The 21,655-nt window shown below is 46.5% G+C and overlaps 1 protein-coding gene across 3 annotated transcripts in view; it reads left to right on the top strand.

The window, feature by feature from the left end:
* Positions 1–802: 802 nt before the first annotated feature.
* LOC1274513 (mucin-22) overlaps positions 803–21,655 on the top strand; it is a 54,264-nt gene continuing 33,411 nt past the window's right edge. For 2 of the 3 annotated variants that reach the window (XM_061647058.1, XM_061647055.1), the window contains exon 1: positions 803–1,389. The gene's annotated coding sequence lies outside the window, so the exon portion shown is untranslated. Of the gene's footprint in view, positions 1,390–11,670; positions 11,749–21,655 lie in introns of all 3 variants that reach the window. The other variant, XM_061647056.1, reaches the window with a different exon arrangement.

The raw sequence follows: 21,655 nt of genomic DNA, 5'->3' as shown, positions 1-21,655 counted from the left end.
CCCGTCTTCAGCCACCAACCAACCCCACTGGGAGCTTTAGTGGCGTCATCGTCACGATCACAAACGAGCACGCGCGTTCAAGTTCAATGCTGAGGCCAGTCTTCAGCATGCTGGGCAGCGTGTTTCGCGTGTTTGTCTTCCTTCTCGCTTCGGCTGCGGTGGGAAACAGGCGTCTCGCTTCAATTGTACGTGTTTGTTTACCGTCGGATCGTTTGCGACCGCGTGCCACTAAGAAGCAAACCACAGTCGGCATTGCCTCTAGCGGCCAGCACCAGTCGTTCCTCTGCTCCTCCCCTCATCCCACCGGGCGAGTGAAAACTAGCGCGCACCAACCTTCCTTTGCCACCTACCCACCCTCCTTTTGGGGGGGTTGAACTCGATTCGTATCCCGGTTGGAGCTTCGGGTTGGCTGTCGCGAGCCCCGACTGAAGAAGTGCTTCCTGTGGGATGTCTTCGGAAAGAGCGTTGTCTTCTCGCTCACAGTTCCCAGCCATTCTCCCTCTATCATTGTGTTTCTATCTCGCTCGCTTGCGCGATTGTAGAATGATGGGTTTTTTTGCGTACTCGATCGCATGAACTTCCCGAAGATGCGGCTTCAAATGCGCTCTCGCTCACGCCAAGCTTTCGGCTCCCTCCTGGGGATGACCGGCACTGTTGGTGCGAAGGGGAGGAAGAGGAAGTAGAACCGTCGGAGAATGATCGCGAACGGTGGCCGAACCGGGGTGGACGGCAGAACAAACGATCCGCGCGATCCGCAAACCGCGATCCCGATGAAGGTATATAAGTAACCGCTGTAATCAGCACTGGAGCAATACTTTGTATCCGTCCGCGACTGGCCGCGGTCACAGGCGCAGTCTGGCCGTTTTGTCCGTGTAGGTGTAGCTAGTTACGTGCGTGACAGTGTCTGTAGATGAGTGTTTCCGCTGGAGGATCATTGCCTATTGAGATCCCGACAAAGAGCCAGTTCCGTATCAGTGCAACACAATAATCGATCTACCAAACCCAAATAGTGTGAACTTTGCTCCTGAATTCATTGGCCCTTAAGCGTTGGAAATAACTTTCCACGCCGTTCAACACCCGAGTGCAAAACGGAATAACAGAAAATTAAATTTACAGATACTGCCAATCTCGCATCTTAGTCCTGCAGGATCGCGAAACGATCTTTTTGTGTTAGTGGCAGGGTACAGGAACGGAAAAATTGGTGAAAGTTATCGTTCTTGCTCCGAGCAAGTGTGTTTCTTGTCAAGGAACAATTGTGGAATGACCGGACCAGCGACCTCAACAAAGTGAAGAAGCTGCGGAGAACATATAGCAGTGTGTGTATTTTTTTTTTATTCGCTTGTCCAACCGCAATCCAGTTAGTGCTAGTTTTTTTAACTCTAGTCCAAGGTATGTTGTGATATTCTTTGTGTTATTGTTAGTTTAAAGTTGTTCTAAACCTAAGCTGCACAAATTTATGTTTCGTATACAGCAATGTGAGGTTGTTTTTTCCCAAACCCGCCCAAAATTTGTGGCCAAAGATTTACGAGCCGTGTAAGTGATAATCATCTTGATGTCATGCAAATTATCAACTCTCTTACGGGTATGGTGTATGGTTCGTGACCCCAGCACACATGACGAAGTAGCGCCGAGGGTGCCAAGTGGATTCGGTCATAAATTTCTCACTCCATTCACCCAGATTCACCACTGATAGTGTGGTGGCTGAAGAATCCATTCCTATCTGCACTTTGCCACCGCAAAACCGGTACTTTTGGCGAAACGAGACGAAATCGAACCGATTGCCCTTAAGAACAGGCTATCATTATACGAACAGTACTTGTCGTGTTTGTAATGTAAAAAAAGGAAGAAACCGACGACTAGTGTTCTTTTTATCTTGCTAATGCAATATTCTTCATTGGTGAAAGTTGCTCGAGCATGTTAGGTTCCTCGGGTCATCCTGTTCGCCCAAATTGCGCGTACGCCGATATAGCTACGTTGTGCGATTGGCTTTTTGCTCGGTTTGTAAAAAGTTTAAAAATACCTTTGCGGGATAAAATCAATTTTCCATTTATGATAATTTAAATTTATGCCCCACGATTGCCCGATGGCAAGTGCGTAAATCACACAAAATATGGGAACACTTTTCCATTTAAAGCGAATAACGCGGCGACCAGTTCTGCTTTATTACACCCATGTTCAATTGGTATTTCATAATGAACTCGTGAACCACATTCGGAACGAGTTCTACGTTAAAACTTACTGTTCTCCGGCTCAAGTTGCACATCTGATCGCGAACGACAACGAAGTTGGTAACGCGTGGAATGCATCCGTCCCTTGGCAATCGCCTCTGGAACATGTACTTTCTGGTGACGTACCTCATCAAAAGAAGACAAAGAAAGAGAGAATAATGTAATTATGATTGATCTTCCTTTTTTCCTCATCGGTCCATTTGCTGGACGTTTTGCTCCCAATTATGTTGTATATGATTATGGATCCGACAAGAACGTCAAACAAGCGTCACGCATCGGAACCTTTGCGGTAGCGCGAAACCGGTGTAAAGAAAACGGCACGTTGCAGTCCATTTAATTTTTGACAATAATCGATTCTGAACGCTTACTCACCGCAACGGCTTTCGCTCGGAAGGACATAGCGAAATGGTTGTTATTAAGTTGTGTACTTTGGAACCGTTTTGCTCAATGACATTACCCAAATGAGTGTGACATTTCGTCGTTCGCCGTGGTTTTTCCGGAAGAAAACAAGGGTGAGCTGCCAAATTCACTTTACACACACACACATACTTTACGCCACCACGAAACTGGCTCGTAACAATCGCTGTTCAACATGCCATTCGACAGCAACGGATGACCTGTTGGTGCTGGGTTGTACTTCTCACGATTATGCTAATCATCGTCCGGTCAGATGGTGTACCGGTAGTAGCTTGTCGAATCGACCAATTTGGAGCACTTGAGCGCCAAAGAAGATGCGCGCCGCGTCAAAGAGATCACACAACCGGAACCATTCTGACGAAATCACGATGCCACGATCATTCTTCATTAGAATCGATCATACCTTCAACTGACTGCGGATGTTTTTGCTGTTCCTGCGGCTCCGTAATGGACTCATCAACGCTGACCCGCGAGGTCACCCGGGAAGCAGCCGTCACATTCCGACGCGACCTAATCATCGCCCAGCGTGCAGTTGAGGAGTAGTAGAATAAAAACAAATCCAAACATCGCAAAGCCCTTTTACTCATCGCTCATCATGGTGGAGGTCGCCATTTGAGTTCGCTGAATCGCACGCCATGTCACGTGAATAAACATATTCCAAATTATCGCACTCAAGCTCACACACCGATAATTAATAGGCAGGCGATCTAAGCGTCGCTCTTGGCGCATCTTTGCGCTCACGAAGCGACTAATTAATTTTGCCACATTACCTTCAACTGCGCGGTCAACGTATCGCCACAACAGCTCCAGCGACTAGTGCTACCCTTAGCTAAACGTCTAGAACCGATCGGATGTGGCAGCAATGATGTGTTATGTCTTTGGTTTTATTGCACCCAGCATCGTTACTGAAGTCATGTTTTCGAAAAGATTGATGATTTCCTTTCGCGCTTCGATTCCACGATACGATGAAGAGTTCGCTCATTGGTCAAAATAGGGTTCATTCCAATTAACCTACCGATAGACCAGTTAAAGAGCCTCTAGACAAAGCGATAAGAAGAGCTAACGCCGTATGGAAAACATTTATTTATCAGTATCCAATCAAGTTATTTTAATCAAATCGTTTAGCTATTTCTACCCTTAAGTAATTATTTGCTGTCGCGTTCCTAAGAGCATTTTATTTTTGCTCAAAATTCTTCCAAAAAGTAAACGAACACCCATTCATTCAATCACGCGATATGGTGAATGACCTTGACATTCGTTCTGCTTCATGTTTGGTCATTGGATTTTCCGCACAGCTGTCCGAGTAGCTCATTTTCATTTTTCCCACACAGTCTACACACACATACATACAGAAAATTCACTACCCCAATGACGCCGCAAAGCTTCCACCCAACTAACACTTGCTGTGAATCGTTGCCTGTTACCAAACTTGCTACCAAAAGCGACGTAATCGAGCGCTTCGGCATGCTTGTCCATGAAGACAGTTTTATTAACATTAACAGGCATGAGCCGCACCATCACGTTGCATGTTTGGTTGGTGCAATCGTCACCCGGAACACTGGTAACACGGTAACTGTCAATTGTCCAATTTAATGATAAGAACAACGCGCTTCCGCAATGTGAGCGTTACGTTGCGTATTCTACACCATAATCAGGCCTAGATTTTGGCAATGATGATCACTGCATTTAAAGCCACAACCTCGCAAGTTGAATGTTTTTTTTAATACGCTTTTTTGTTTCTTCCATCCTATCCGCCTCACCTAACACACGTCTCGCATCAAGCCATCTAAAATATACACAACGCTATTCAATGCATTCCAACCCATTTGCCAGTAGCTGTGGATCTCCTGCCGAAAACGTGTCGGAGTTTGACTGATTGTGTTTGTGTGAATATGTGTGTGTATGTGTCTACTCATGCCGTTGGCCTGCTTGATCAATTACCGAATTTTAATTTGATGACACGCTTCTCTACGCCACCATGAATACTGACAGCGTAGCAGAAGCAGAATGTCCTCGTTCACCCTGAAAAGACGACGTGCGCCCGGGATGCTACCCGGTATGGTGCGAACTCACCAGTCAAAAGATTACTATAAGATCGGTCCCAAAATCGACATTGATCAGTATTCCGCATGGGTGGCGAACGATTTGAGCATTCGCAGTTATGATTTTGCTTGGCGGTTTAGCCATTTTCTTCCAGCTAGCGTTGCGAGCCGAGTTTAAAAAAGCCTGCAAGAAACGAAGGAGAATTTCACTTGCAATGACGACAGCGCCGTTTATCTGGGACAGACGAATGAATACTGATCAGGAAAGTGGAACCATATGTAGAATACGATTTCCCTTTCTTGCCACTTATTTTGGCCAAATCAATTGAGTTCTTTGTTTTTTGTTGGGTTGTGTTAGTGTAAAACTTGTAACTTTTCTATTATTTAAAAAGCTCGAGCGATGCACAAAAATTACATTATCATTCTAGGTTGAATTTCATTTTTATCTCAATTAACATTTTTTATGAAACTAAGGAATGTTTTTAGAAATCTTGTCCCAATCCAATTCTGGAAACAGACTCAAAAACAAAGCGATCGTAAGTGAACGTACGCTAAGCTGATTCACGCATCCCGGTACAAAAGACTCCAACAGTACAACAAGTGACGAACCGGAAGATCCCCGACGCAGCATTGTATCTGCTTCTTGCTATCCACAAACCCGACGGCTTTGTTCATTGGCCGCTAGTTAATGTAAAAAAAAACCCTAATCGGTTAATAGATTGCGTCTTTCTTTGTGCACAGCGTGCTCCAGCTGTTGCTGATTATTAATGATGTAAAGATGCCTTATTCCATTGTTCCGCTGACACATTCACTTATCGCCTTTTGAGTCATATTTAAATCCCATCAAATTGACTGATAATCATGGTGATTTTGTTCCCCATTCTAATGAACATCAAACAACGCACATCGCCAACTTCAACCCCGTAGCTGGCAGGCGTCATGAGCGAACGACCTGCGCTTACCAACCTGTGATTTGGAACAAAACACCTCGCATTGTGTGCAGGCGCAAAATTCACTCAAGCACAAACATAAATAATTTGTTTGCTCTATCTATTGATCATTTTTGTGAAACTCAAACAGTGCTAAAAATCTAATTTTGTTTATAGCTTTTCAACTATCGAATGTCAATAGTGAGGATAGACTTTTCTACACAGCGACTTTAACATTCTCACCTTCACAAGTACGCTCGACATCATCAAACTTTTGCAGACATCGTTCGCTAAACTTTTACGATCTCCATTCGTCCCTTTTTCAACCTGCTCTTATCGCTTCCCTTGCTGTCGGTACGTCTTGCTGTTGTTAAGCTTGGCACGGCGTGAATCTTTTGGTGTAGTTTTCATCTTAAACCGCAGCAACCACTGCTAGTGTGTGTGAACCTTCTTCTGCGAATCTCAACGGTTACCGACCATTTACGACATGCTCCAGGAATTTGCATAATTTCGTCATATAAAATAATAAACGCTCTCGCGTGTACACCGGCACGGGTATGAAGATTCGCCTCGGCAAACGGACCAATCGACGCTAGGTACCGAATGACATAAAGACGGCTAGGACGCCTCAGCATACAAACTGGAGACGAGTAACCGAACGATTCGACCTAACACCATGGCGAATCATTAGCTCGGTACGGCTGCATTAACTACCAACATCCGCGCGGGTCACCCGCATGTAGTCAGCGTGTAGTGCCGACACAAGTCGCAAGTTCAAGGCCTATGGCATCATCATGATCATCATCATCATCATTTCATGATCTTCCTTGCCGTCGTCATGGTGCTGCCTCTTCCATTAGGTTCTTAATTCTTCGTTCGCCCAAGAACACCGAGCCAAAGAAACATTAGGGCACCACATACACAAACACACAAAGACAGGCTTTGGGTCTTGCTTGGGTTGGCGCTTCAAAGACGCGTTTTGCTGTATTATATTCCCGCACACATGCTGTAGATTGAAAAGAATGTCCAAGCGAAAGATCGTTCACCTCTATCGATGTGAAAGTCTGAAACTGACCAAAAATTGGGCCACCGGTATTGGTTGGTGACAATTTTTCTGCCACACGCAAACACACACACACACACACACACAAACCAAACAAGCCTTAAAACCTTTCGCATCCTGTTCTGTCTTTTGTTCGACGCTCGAAACATAACAACTGTGAATGCCAAGATTGCGACGCAGTGGCGGATGAGCTTCGCAAACTTGAGCCATCGGACCGGAAAGAAGATAATTTTTCGTTCTTCCCAACACACCGCCACTCAACAAACACATTAACCTGCTCCGGTGTATTCCAACGCCGGATTAAGAGAAATGGGTGGCACGACATACATTTTTACCGATATCTCTTCGGCCTCACGTCCTCCATGCGATGCGAACCATCCACACAAGGGCGTTAAGCATGAAAATACGGCCAGTAAAAATAAGAATCCGCACGCTCTGTAGAACTTTGATAAACAAAATATTCGCTAAAAATAAGGCCACCGAAGGGACCGCGATCTCATATGCATATCGGATAAAACCAGTTTATTTTGTTGTGAGTGTAAATATCTCCTTCTTTGCTCTTTCTTTCTTTGCCTTTTGAAAATGGCAACATTTCAACGAATTCTCCTGGACTGGATGGGCAACAAACTTGGCGACAGCTACAGTACAGTGCCAGCACCGGCTGAGAAGCCGAAAACCGATTCATTCAAGAGACATACAACAAATCGTACAACTACAAAAATCCCAAACAACAAACCCCTGCTCCCTATCGGTCAAAAACTGCACATGAGGACCACTACCGCTCTTATAAATGGCAAATAGTGACTGGCTTTTTTTGTTTGCTGCTAGCTCCCACGTAAAATCTGCATCCACAGCAGAGCGTATTTGTGGTTGTGGAAAGTTGTGTCCTCCTTCTCCTCCTCCTCCTTTCCTTGCGAACGAACTTCTTTCCTCCGTTCGCTCTCACGTACCTATCGCGACCAAAAACGGTGCTAATAAGACTGAAAATTAGACCAAATGTCAGTTCGCCGCAACCTCACGCAAACAGCCACAAACAGGTGGTTCGTTCTGGTTTCGCTTCCCTCTTTGCCTACTTCTTTCGGCAGGGCAGCGCTGGGAGCAGCAACAAAAAGAAAAGCATGCAGCTACTAACATGCCGCAAGCATGCACAAGCGACATCTAAATCTGACAAGTCTTTGCCGAACTAGGATTAGCGCGGTGGTGGGCTAAATTCGCGCTCAATGAGATGCACGGGCGTGATACTGATCGCGAAAAGGGGGTAGGAGCCGCTTGAATTATTCATACGAAGCGCATTGAAGGGGAAGAGGGTGTGCAGCTTGGTCCCAGATTGGCAGGAACGACCTTTAAGCATGCACCGTGATCGCACGTAACGATGTAAAACCACAGAAACGTACCGGGAAGTGGGGGACGGAGAGACCCTGGCTGGCGTCTTGGCCGAGTAGCAAAGCAAAGACAAAACAAACAAACACCCGCCACCACTTCGCCTCCGATAGGATCAATTCCCATTTTCCCTCTTTAGGTGAGCAGATTGATCAATCTGCGGCTTGTACAACGTATCGGTAGGATGAGATCGCAATACGAAATCGGGACTGGAAGGAAGAAAGGCAAGCGCACGGGCCCGTGAAACCCGGAGACCGTGCCCTAATGCCCCCGTATTCGATCGTACGGAATCAATAAATTAACCTCCTTGAAGCGGGAGCCATTGGCAATGAAGGCTGTACCGGAACCAGCGAAACACGGTAGAGAAAGTCGGAACAAGGATAATCCTGCTTAAGCTGAAATGAGACCAATGGTTGTAATAATATTTTATTTAAAAGAACATCATCCACTCACGGTGCCCGCCTGCCCGTGGGATGTTGCGGAGCTGCTTTGCGTTCAGAATTTCTTGCATCTTGTTCGCGTTTTTACATGCAAGCTCCTCTAATCCACTGAAGTTGGTTCATAATTTATCCCCTTTCTCCCTTTTCAGTCATCCGGGAACCCTCCTTCGTATGACCTTGTTGTGTTCGAACACTGTCTTACTTTAGCCGAGGTCGCGCCGTTTGCTTGTTTAATATGCCGTGGGCATCTTTCCGAATGGTCCCCATGGATGCATTTCTCCTCCCTACGGTTGCATCCAGGCCAGGCGCCTTACGTCACTCGATTGCAATGCAGCCACCGGCAACGCAGGAGTGTCACACTTCAGAACTGATTTTGAATGGAGATGCAAAGCCACACAAACGCACACACACACACACACAAACAGCTCTCCATCCACCGGGCACAACCATGGCGTGGCAATTTTCAGCAAGAGTGTGAAGTGAACCTGCACCAACCTTGCACCAAGGCCCCCGTTTAATAAACTCATCAGCAACAAAGCGCCGCAGAACAAATAATTGAACGCAAGCGTTAATACGCACGCATTGTTGTTTCGGCCCCTTTGTGTATTTGCTTTGGGGCGGGTTTTTATCCTGCTTTTGTTTTTACCGTTTCCCATCGGACGCGCGGGCACGCTCGCATTTCCAAAATGCAACCGCAAACAGTTTTCCATTCTGTTGCCAATTTTCGTTCCGGGTCGTGTTATCCGTTTTTTTTTGTCACTTTTTTACATCTCTATTTCGCACATGCACATGCATGCCTCGGTTGCTCCCCATCTTTTTTTTTTTTTGGTTCCATTTGGCATCTCAGGATGGGGAACTTAACGAACCATTCATAAATTCTCATCACTACCATTACCCTTCGAAAGGAGTGCACGCTGCATGCCGCAAACCTCAACCGACAACCACAATCGCTACCACCGCTCATCACCGCGAGACTACCACCAATCCGATGCACACCCGTCACACAAACCAAGCAATCGTAATCGATTGCATTTCTGAACGAATGCACCAATCGCGCACCAATCCCACACGGTGGATAAAGTTGAAAATGGTACAAAAGAATGCTTTCCACCGAAAAAAAAAGCACAGGCATTCCAACCCTGAACGGCAACACAAACATATACACGTTCGCGTCCTTTAATAAACACGCTCACGATTGCCGATGGGTTGAGACCAAGTAACGGAACACGCTTTGAAAAATCGACCGATAAACTGGAATCGATGGATGAATCCACATCTTCCTTTCCCTTCCTTTCCTGCAGACCAGCCACAGGAAATGGAAATGGCAAAACCTTTCTCCGCTCTGTCCAGTTCACTCTGCATGCGGCCTTTCGGTAGCGGAAAGGTGGGAAAAATCAACATCGTCCCAAAAGAATGGTTGGCAAGTGGTACTGGGGATGAAAAATCGTTCTCTCCCGTTGCATGGTAGCAGCCCAAACAAAAAAATGAGCACACATTTTTATACCAACCCCCGCCTCCCCTTGCCTCTCGTGTTGTCCCAGCAGCGTTGATGTTTATGTCTCCACCCTTTTCCCTCAATTGGAGCGTTATTATTTAGCAGCTCAATATCGGTCGGTTAATTTTCGCACCGGTCCCTCGCGCTCGATCCTTTCCCTCAGGTCTGACCAAAAACGGGCCGGGACATTCGATTGAAAATTGCATTTTTTACGTGCCGGGAATATTTGCGCTTTTAGTATTTTTGCAATTCACCGTACTTTCCGGTCTTCTATCAAAATGACCGAACCGCACATCTGAATGTTTGCTAGCCGAACAAACAACAGCAATATGGGCGGGCTGGGCTGGCGATGGTGCTGGGTGGGCCTGATTTATTTATTTCTAGACAGTTTGTGCCGGAATATACTGTACCTCGCTTACGCCAACATTCGTTTTCCTTTTGAGATTTGGTGATTTTTGTTTTTATTGAAATTTTTCATTGCCTCTAAATCCTGCGTTATGTCATGTTAGCATTAAAGAGAAGCATCGATGATGCTACACACATTCACTACAACTCACATGAGGTTTGAGGCGAACAATACAATACAATTTGAGTGCAATGCATTGGAATTTGGTCACTATTTGGCTAAAAATGTCAAGCATTTGGCACATCAAAGCTTAATAACCCTTTATGTTTGATCTTTTCGTTCGATGTTCGAAATGTGTAATTTCCCCATTATTCTACAGCCAAATGTACACCTCGTTGGCATGTGTTATCTGGTTCACGCATTACCCGATCATCATTACTGATGGCAAAATGCAAATGCCGATTCCCGGCTAGACGCACGCCCCTCCAAACATCAGTTGAACGTGCCGCGTTGCGCAGACAGGTGCTTAAAAGCTTACGCTTCGATTGGAATCGTGCGTGAATAATGACCCCCGAAGAAATGATTTTCCGCTCTCTTGACTAGTCCGCCATCAACAACTGTCGCTCGCCGATATATATGTATGTATGGCTACCCGTCGCCTCGCGGGCAACTTTGCACTGCACCAGAAAGATAATTATTGCATGCCATTCGTGCAATTATTACCGCTTGCCGGAAGGTGAAAATATATTCGCACGCGTGGCCACCCGTGTGCAATCCTCACATGCTTGAGATGAAAGCATCCCGCCGAGGATGCCCTTCAAATGGCTAAATTTGCGCTAACAGCGCTTCTGCATGGGGCCCACAGCCCGGTCACACAGGGCGTCGCGTTGGCCAACTCTAATTGATTTATGGCTTTGGCTCGTTGAAAGTCCTCCCTTTCCCGGCAGGCCTTGGACACCGCAACACCAAAAAGTCCAACACGTCCGGGCCCGGAAAGGATTACGATCAATTTTCCACCAAACATCGTGCTACCTTTGCCTTTGGTTTGGAAAAGCCCGACTCGTCCAACTCGTGCCCGTGTTTGGCCACCGATGATGTATTTCGGTCGGCGCTCGACACTGATGGCCTGGCTGGCGCCATGCCCTATCGTCGCCGGACCGAGGCGGAAGGATCAGTTCTAATTAGACGCCAATCGATTCTGATTACCACCGTGCAATTAGCGAAAGTGTTTCTACGACATCGGGCCAACCGTACTCTGTACGCGATTGGGCCGCCCTTATGCAAGTTATGGCATATTCTTTAATCTTTTGTTCGTCTTTTTTTCTTTCAGGTAACCTGTTTGTGGAAAATTTAGAATACACTTGGAATCAATAACAAACGATAACAAGAAGACCGACAGTATAACAGTGTGAGTAGTTTCGTTAAATCAACGTTTTACATAAAATGTTCATATTGACTGTAATATTCAAACCAAACACTTGAATAAAACCCCCCGAGTTACTGTTTAGAATGCAGCAAATGAAGAAAGATTCTTCAGGAATGAGTCAAATAGGACCGTCAGCTTCACGAGTAACCGGTCAAAACTGGTAGCTTTAAACACGTTACACAGCTACAGTACCCGGCTTAGGAATGTTTATGTCTCTTCACATCAAAAACGCCATAAAACGAGCCCCATCTTCACCGTTCTATGTTGTCTTTCCAACTCTCTTATCACCCCAAAGCGTTAAAAGTTCATAAAACCAGCACGGATTAAAACGCCATAAAATTTTTGCATTCCACCCGAGAGCAGTTCAACAATGGCATAGCTACGAGTCCAATTTTCATCCGATTAAAGCACAATGCAAACCCATTAACGAATGAATCGACTCCATTTCACAATACACACACACATCCCGATCTTCCGTTTTAGTCTTCCCATTCCCACCAATCGTCGATGATGATGGTATTTTATTTGTCAAACGTTTGTCTAATGACTCAACTCCATTGTCGCGGTAGCTGTATGGGGGAACCTTCGGGTGCGTCACAATTTCAGTGACCTACAAAGGCCCCGAAATCGAGCCACCGCCTTAATCCACCGACGCTTGCTTTCCTTCGAACGTGCCGGCACGTGACATCAGCGCGTACGCAAATGGGGACACCTTCGCATGCACACCCCATTTACTCCTTGTTCTTTGCCGAGGGCGCATCTTGGCACCGCGCGCCGAGGGTTTGCTGAGATTCTGCATCACCACCACTGGAATGGACCACGGCTTTATGTCGTGTGCGCTTGTTTGCGCAAAAATTGCAACAAATCTCCAGTGGCCGTGTCGCGAGACGCGAGCTTATTGAATTACCGAAACGTAGAAATATGAGCATCCTCCTGGCTTCGTGGTTTGAAATATTCTCCCCACGTACCCACCGCGAGGCAACTACGGGGAGGATGACGATAAAGCGAGGGCTGGAACTGCGAGTGGCGACAACACCACCCCGTTGACCCATTTCGCGACGTACGGCGAAACCGGTTCGATAAAGATCACCCCAAACTCATGTCCTCACCTATTTATTTTGTAGCTGTTGGAGTTTTGATTGTTTCTCCCTTTTTTGTTGTTGTAGTTGTTGTTATTTCACTGTGTCCCGCTTTTCACGGCACCCAAGCATCCTACGTGGAAGCGATCGCGAGCTTCGTGGTCGTCCCCCTTTTCCGTGGGTGCTCGTGGTTGGTTGCTACGTCGACGATATCCTGGCGTACACCGCTGCAAGTGCAAGTGCACTAACCACGGGAACCACGCGAACCACCATTAGAACGACAAAAGTTCAGGTGATGTGCCAGTTCGATTGGCCGCGCTGGCAAGAAGCTCGCGCGCTGCTACGGCAAGATCTAGCGGAATTTTGTGTCCTTACCCTGCGTCTTACCTTACCCGCTCTACCAGATGCACCGCATGTGTGTGCATCCGTGGACCAGGGCGACCATAATTTAGCGCAAATCGTGATGGTTCACGTACCGTCTGCATCGTTCTCGGGTGTTCTTTTTTTCGCTTCTTTTTTAACCTTTCTCCTGGTCCCTACCGTAACCTGATGGGGAAAGATTCTTCTCTATCGCGAACCGCGAATCCGAAACCAGTCTCAGCGAAGGTTTCACACTGGAGCTGCCGTTTTTGTGTGTCTATCAGTATCATCGTTACCGTCGCTGCCTGAACCCGGTTCAGCAAACACGGGGATACATGCACACTGATAAGCTATTATTAAAAGCTGCACATACGCGCATGAACGACGAAACTTTTAATACAAACCGATAGGGTACCCTGATTCACCGACACACTTGGAAACAACCACACAGGAGCAAACAAAAAAAAAGACTCACCGACCTCAATGAACAACTTTTTGTTAAGCCAAGTGAAGCACTCCATCAAAGTAGTGCCAGCTAGCGACAACACATATGCTTGTCATCCGTCAAAGTAGCATCTTTTGCCAGCTTTGTTCTTGCTCTACGAATACTCAACATCGATCCAACCATCCGCCGCTCTTGCCTATCTATCCATTCATCCATCTTGTCCAATCACAACATTCCAAACGTCAAACGGCGGCAAAGACGACACACTCACGTCAGCAAAAACGGAGCCATTAATTAGTGCCTGGGCACAGCAAGTTTATCGCCAATCACCAACCTGAAAGGGTTTAAAGCGCAACACAACCAAACTAAACCCTGCACAGACAACCTCGAAAGTTTGTTGCACGCGGTTGCGTTTTGCAGTGTGCATTAGAAGATTAGGGGCTGATCCATAATGCCCCTGTCTGAGGCTGAGCGAACGCGATACATCGCTGTCTGTGGCTGAGAGAACGCGACACATTGCTAGTAGACAAGGCGCTTTTTTTCAACGCCACATTGCACCGCATTAGTTCTGCCCGCGATCCATCTCATCTGACAATTGCTCCTGTCATGTCGTACATTGTGCTAAACTAGCCGATCAAAGCACGTTTGCTTTTTCTTCTGCTTTGTGCTTGAATCTCTCTTCAAGAATTCACAGCATTTAAATCATCACACAGACGAACAGATGTGAACTACGCTCCGTGGTGCGGAGTTCTCATCTTCCACGCATCCGTAACCTTCTCCTCATCCCCCCGGGGGAACGGGAATGATTGATTGCAGACGGGAAATATTTGATGAATCATTTCGAACAGGCACACTTTAGTCATTGAACTTTATCATCATATCATCATCATCATCGTCATCGCCACCACCAATAGTCTCGTGCTTTGGTCCGCATCTGGGGCTTTGAAGCCTGTGCGAAAAATCGCAACCCGCGGTATAATCATCGCTCGTGTGCTTCTCTGGCTGTCCTCGCTGCCGGGAAGCATGGGTATCATCCCTTCGCCAAGCAGCCGCGGCACCAGCTAAACATTAAGGCGTACCGAACTTGGGTGCTCGTAGCCAATTTTAGCTCCCCATGAGATCACTCTCGCACAACTTTACCATGTTAGGGAGGTGGATTGATTTTCCCTTGCACGAACACATCCCGATATTTTTATTTTGTTATTGCTAACTGCTCACATCCACCGGCCGCTCATTTTATGCGGTGGCGGCGGCGCAACAACACGGACCAGGATGGGTTATAAATTACCTTAGCATCCGGTTTCAGTGTCGGTTTCGGGATCGATCCACCATTTAGCCCATCCAGCACTGCCATCTCGTGCTATTTTTATTCCTCTTCTTAAAGCCCGAACTTGATTGATCGCTAACAATCGTTCAGTTCCATTCAGGGTTTAGAAAAGGGGTTCGCCGATTCAAACTTTTGCCTGCCCTGACTCGTCTTTTCCGGCACCAACAACGCCGCAATGGGAGATCGCTTCACGAAACCGCCAATGCTCATGCTAACCTACCCATGAGGCGGCATAATTCGCTTCAGCTAGTTTTACATCAAACACACCTTCCGCGACTCGCGGGCCACCCTCGGGCCATGTTGTTTATAGCAAACAGAAATTGTCAAATCAATTTGCTCAGCACACGTGTCCAGTGGAAATGAGAATTTGACTCCGTTTCGAGAAACGGGAGCTAGCGCCAGAACGCCACACAAGCGCTCGGGAAGGGAAGCCCGAATGCGTAATAGATTTCAAACGATCCCACCATGAACCGGCACCCGCAGCCTCGCCCACAAACCCTATCTCGACTTCCCGTCCCGTCCCGTCCACCCAAACGATCCAATATCTACTGTAGTGCGCCGGCGGTGGGAGGAACACGTGGGCCAGCTAACACGGCACGGTTGCGTTTGCTTAGCCATGTACGTGTCTCGGCAACTTGATGATAGGTGCCGTACCATTTGCTTCAATCAAACGAACCTCCCCAAAGTGTTGCCCGAACGCAGCTACCGTGCGCAGGATCCGGCAGGTAGGATCCTTGAAACCCGTAGCGTCGCTCCCACCTCCATTACCAAACCATTTACCACTAATCGTGAGGTAAGGGGCGGAGAAGTAGACGGAGTGGAGTCGAGCAGTATTTACGGTAGCTCCGTTTAGCCGGACCGTTCCTCCCGCCATCCATCGCTCACTGCCGTTTGATTCTTTGTTCTCAAAATGTGGAATATTTCACCTCCCAGCCGGCCGAAACTGCAATGGCTATTTTTACAGATGAGAAATACGTGAGGTGCCTTAATATTTCGATTAGCGTGCCCCATGCCCGCGAGAGTTCCTCCGCTGTGTGTGGAAAGACTTTGACGATTCGCATGTGTGGTAGCTGCCCGTCCCGCCCAATGCGCCCATGAAGTTATGCTGGGAAGCTCGCTGCTGTCGAAACAAATGGCTGGCAGTAAAAATTTATCCCACATTTACGCTCACCCTGCGTTTGTTTGCAGGCCTTCCCGGGTAGTCCCAGGGTCCTTGGGCAGTGCGTTTCGTTAATGTTTCATGGTTTTAAGGATGGGTTGAGCGACGGGCTCGATTCGGAATGGTGTGATGGAATATTCCGGGTTTGTAAAATGGGTTTGGAAAACGGCTATTAGATCCAATCGATAGGGCTATCGGCAGTCGTGGGAAAGCTGGGATATGCGTACGGTTACACATCCTTTCCGACAGTTTCGAATCAATCAACAACTGGTGGGCACGGTTTGGCGCATCGCTAACAGAGCGGTTTGGGTGTAGCAGTTTCGTTCGAATGCGATGGGTTGGTTTGTTTGCCATTTGTTTAGCATTGCAAATGTAATTTTAATACATGCAATACAAAAGATGTTTATGAGGCATCTAGTTTGAATGTGCAGTGGAATAACTCGTGACGCAAGCAAATTGCACATTTTCAGCAGCTCTTTTATGGGGCCTTTCATGTAGTTTCATCAAATTACTTCAGTATTTAAATCTTCTACATAATTTTAACTGTTATACAAGGTGCATAACACCGTTATTTTGCGACATAAATACAGCTAAATGAAGCGGCTAACCTACTCACATATTAAGCAAACTAAACCCCTATCATCACATAATACAGTTATTGAATTTGGAATTACTTCATTAAACTCGTTTAATATAAACTCATTGTGTATACATATATTACATAGTTATATGTTTAAACATTCGAAATATTTGCGAATGATTCTGAGTGAGAGCCTGAAAGATTTCGAATCTAATGAGTATTTAGCTGGCTTTATCTGTTAGTTGAACGATTCTCCGACAACAATCCGGAAAATTCGCTCCCCCTCTTTCTTATCGCATCTCTTCTCTGGCCTGGCCTGTAATACCCTTGCTGCATCTACAGTAAACGTTGATCCTCTACGCCTGCGGTGCAGCCTGCCTATCGCAAGAGACACAATTAACAAATAATTGACATCACAGACAAAATGTAATCCTCGATAAGTTAAAGTCTCCATAAACAGTCTAGCTGCATTCCGACAGCACAGCAGCAGTCCTTGTCTCCTCGTTATGGTGGTGGTACCGCCCATCCCATTTCTCCAAAGGGATCCAACGCCTTTTGCCTTTTACTGCCCATTACAACCGGGCCCAACAACGTGTAGTAGCGCCAATTGCAGAAAGACGGTGACTGCGGGTGACTGTGCTCCACGCAAGACGCGTCCATCTCCTACATTGGAGAGCAGAGGGGAAGATTCCGATCCGGTAAGCGTTTGTATAAATTATTAAACAGCGCACCAGAACAGCACAGCCCCACAGCCTGGTCCCGCTCGAGCCGAGCGCGAGGGTTTGGATCAAAATATTTTCCAGTCCATAAAGAAATGGCCGGCCGCGGGGAGGAAAGCTACGGCGTGTCCAGCAACACCCGTTAAAACCTATCACTCGAATAGGTGACGAGGGCCGAGGTGAGTGGCTCGGATAGGAAAAATGCTCCACCGCGAGGATCAGAACGAAGGTGACGATGGCACGAGGGAGGAATCCCAAAGATAGCTGTAAAATATGTAAAATAATTCCTCCCTTACCCATCGAAACCTTCTGGCCCGCAACAGGGCCCATTTGGGGTGGCGGTTTTGTTGCCGTTCGGTGTGCCTTTTTTATACTCTATTTGCCCATTCCTGTGGCTCATCCTTCGTGCTAACTCCCTCTTTCCCTCTCTCTCTCTCTCTCTCTCTCTCTCTCTCTATCTATCTATCTCTCTATCTCTCTCTCATTCTCTATGTATCACACTCTTTTCCTCGATCATTACACATTCTTTCTGGGCGTCCTTCGAGTGAATCTCTGATCCTTGTATGTGAAACCCCAAATTGATAGCAAGGGTAAAAATGGTCCATGGTTTACTGCTGAGGGGTAAACAACTTTTTAACGACCCTAACGCCACCATCCTCTACCTTAAACACACACACACACACACACACACACACAGATACTTTCAAACAATTCCAAAAACTGTGCCAACTGTTGCACGATTGCATCATGCCAGTGATCTTGCAGGAAGGTTCTACAAGCTCGAAAGATATGCAAATTAATTAACACACACACACACATTCTTGCTGCACTACACTTGTAAGATAAAACACACACACACGCTAAGAGTACGCCATAAAAAAGTCATAAAATCCGAATCAACTCCTCTTCTTTTTCATTCCGGCTTGACTCGCAGACGGATCAATCCGATTGCAAATTGTCATCACACTTCTGTACATCGCGGTGGTGCATCGCTCCACGAACGTATGGGTGAGAGATCAATGATCTCTACGGTACTTGCAGTTGCGCGAAGAAAAAATCCCACTCACACACCATCTCCTGCTCGTGTTTACCGTTGCGATTATCGCGTCAACAGTTTACACAGACAAAGCTGCCCAAGTACGAAGCAAACGCTCTGGAACACGGTCTAGCATAACGAGATCGCCCGCCGTGCCGTTTGTCACAGTTAGACCCTTACCATCCCCTTTCCCCCCGTCACCCTCTCGTCCCTTCCCAGAATGATACATCGACCTGCTACCACTGCTTTGTCATCGAGCCTCGCTGACTAATTGAGGCAGAAGTGCAGCAAGAGTGCACAAATATTTATCAACTCCTGTGTCACCCCGCGAATCGAAAATCCCTCCAGAACACAAAGAACGCGACACGGTGACGGCGTGCGAAGAACGGTGAATCAAATTAGGTTCTAACGATTTGTGCAATTGGTTCTGCCGCTACTTGTCGGCCCGGGTGTTCGAAACCGTGCACCGTCACCGTCCAGTGTGTTTCGTACGCCTTTTCCCAAAGCGCCTCACTGCAAGCTGCCTTCGTTAGCCCGCGGGCAAAGCCATTCAAAACACCGTTTGCCCTTTTCCGGTGACACTGAATCCATCGTCCGTCCGGTTACATCAGGATAAGGGAACTCCCCAGGACTCGGCCATCATTTAACCTCCTTTTTCGGATACTCTCCCTGTGCTGGCTGTTCGGTATGGTTGTAGCAAAGAGTCAACCAATTTCCTTCGAACAGGAGCATAACGATCACGATCGGTGAGAAATTTTATGTCCCCATTGTTTAAGTTCTTGTGCTGGAGTAAAAGGGAGCATTCGATTAAACGGGTGCAAGGCGAAGGGTTCCAATATGGCCACAGTATCTAACTGTAATCAAAAGCGTTTATGCTCTTACCTCATACCTATTTCACTGACTATTTTTGTACTGCATCTCTTCTTCGACTCCTTGGCGTCCAAATAACCTCTCAAACCTGCTCAAGTGGTACGCCCTAACTTCATTGCTGCTCGTCGCTTGGCTATGCAATTTTCTCCAGCCCTTCCAACGAAAATATCGGAACTTTTGGTCAATTACGTCGCGGATTTTCCAATTATCGGCCTTATTGCCTCATTAGTGGGTGAAGTTTTCAGCGCCGTTTCGTGCAGATTTCACACCCAACTTGCATCGAAGATTGGCAAGCCGAGATTGGCGCATTCTGATCATTAACGCGAAGTGCAATTCGAGATGGTCCCGAGACTTCCCCGGCTCGATAACGACACTATCGTGATCGTAATAAACTTCATTGAACGACTATGGCCCACAGGTTCACTTTGCAAATTAATGAAACAGAAAAAGAATTCTAATCTTCCATTACATTCTGTTTATTAAGCTAGCATTAATTGCGGTTGGGGTGCACTTTAGCTCAACCTAATCAACGACCTAATGCTGATATAATCTTTACCTAAGAATGTACTAAAAAGTATTCTTGCTATACACAAAAATTATATTGTTGCAAGCAACGCGTGACCATTTTTGATATTTTATAGGTACTTTTAGTTGAACGATGGACCATTTCCTCCATAGAATTTTTGCTTTGACAATCATAAAATTTAATTATCGTTGTGCAAAACTGTATAGTATATTGAGGAAGGCAAAATTGGTAAATTATTGAATAAAATTAGGCTTTGAACAATAAACATCCCATGTTTGCTTCATTATTTTATCGTACATCAATCCGTTTAGGTCACTAGGCTACACACCTGACTGTAAGATCATGAACTTGTATAATAAATTATCAAGTAAATATTTCAATAAAATCACCGTCTTGTTTTCTTTCCCTTGGTCTACTTTTTGTATAAATAATTAAAATAGTTTAAACCAACCACATAGTTTAAAAACCAAAAAGTAAGACCTTCGGTTCAATGTGTCGTTACTAGTATTGAATTCGAAACAAATGATGAGTCACTTTTTGGACCCAAAAGGTGATCGGTCAATCGTCTTGCTCCATTCCAAGTAATCGTGAGCGTTGGAACAAACAGCTCGGATAATGATCTTTTTCTCGGTTCAAATTCATCTGTTAGCCCAACTGTCCCGTCCCCTGCCAATGAACCTATAAATAAGCCGCCCGCAAACAACCACAACAAGGCAACTATAAATCCTTCCCTCGCTCTTGAGCAAACCATCAATCCAACGCGCTTTCGTTGAGAACAAATTGTTAAAATAAACAAAACACGGCCAATAGCATCTTTCTAAAAATCTTTCTTCTGGCCACGTTGCACGGCATAGGTTTTGCAACGTCGTGACATTGATCCAACCCTGCAACAGTTCGGTTTGCAACACGATCATCATGTCACACTTGAACTTGAACGTCACGCACGCAAACGGTTGTTGTCGGCGCGGTTGTTGACGGTGCGGTTGTTGGCTGCTTTACATCACTAGATCAAGGCGATCGTGTTTTTTTTCCTCCCAGACCGTTACGCTCGTAAACCTGTGAACTACACGATGACGCCGCTCATATTGGAGACTGTAGCGTTCGGTCCGGATGATGTGAATGTCCGATGCGTCCCCCGCTCCAATCACACCTTCTTGTGGTCCTTCTTGTGATTTTCTTGTCGCCGAAGAACCAGTTTCTTCATTCCGATAAAAAAGGTGCGATTCACGGCGTTCTCCCGTTTTAGCTTCGTCTACCCTCCCGCCTGTATCGCTCCGTAGTTTTGGCGAGATTTTATTTTCATGAATCATATGTAAATTTCTACTCGCTCTTTCGATTTCGCGTAGTACCGTTAGCGCACGGGAATGTGCATATGTGTCCAAGCTCCCTGGACAGAATTGGCTGTCCGCTAGTCAAGTGTCGAAGCGTGTCGACGTTAGCAGTCCACAACTCCACCAGCTCAAAAAGTGTAAATGATGACGAGAATGATGATGATAATGATGCTCTTCGGATCGTCATCATCGCAGCAGCACTCTGGACGTGCCGGAGCGTGCTTGTTAGAAGCGGACATCATTAGGATGCATGTGAGACTCGGTCAGCTGGACCGCGCACCGCACAGCTGGAGCCGTGTACAAATCATTTTCGCATTATCGATGCACTTTTGCCGAACTGCACTCACGCGGCCCTCAGCAGCAGTTGCCGCGTCCGGGCGACCGCACAGTTTGCAGATGGTAATGGGGAGCCCATAATTATTGCTATCGATTCCCTTTGCCAGCAATCGACGAGAGC

The sequence above is a fragment of the Anopheles gambiae genome, chromosome 2 (assembly GCF_943734735.2).
Source record: "Anopheles gambiae chromosome 2, idAnoGambNW_F1_1, whole genome shotgun sequence".
NCBI classification, from domain to species: domain Eukaryota; kingdom Metazoa; phylum Arthropoda; class Insecta; order Diptera; family Culicidae; genus Anopheles; species Anopheles gambiae.
This window is presented reverse-complemented; position numbering and strand designations above follow the sequence as displayed.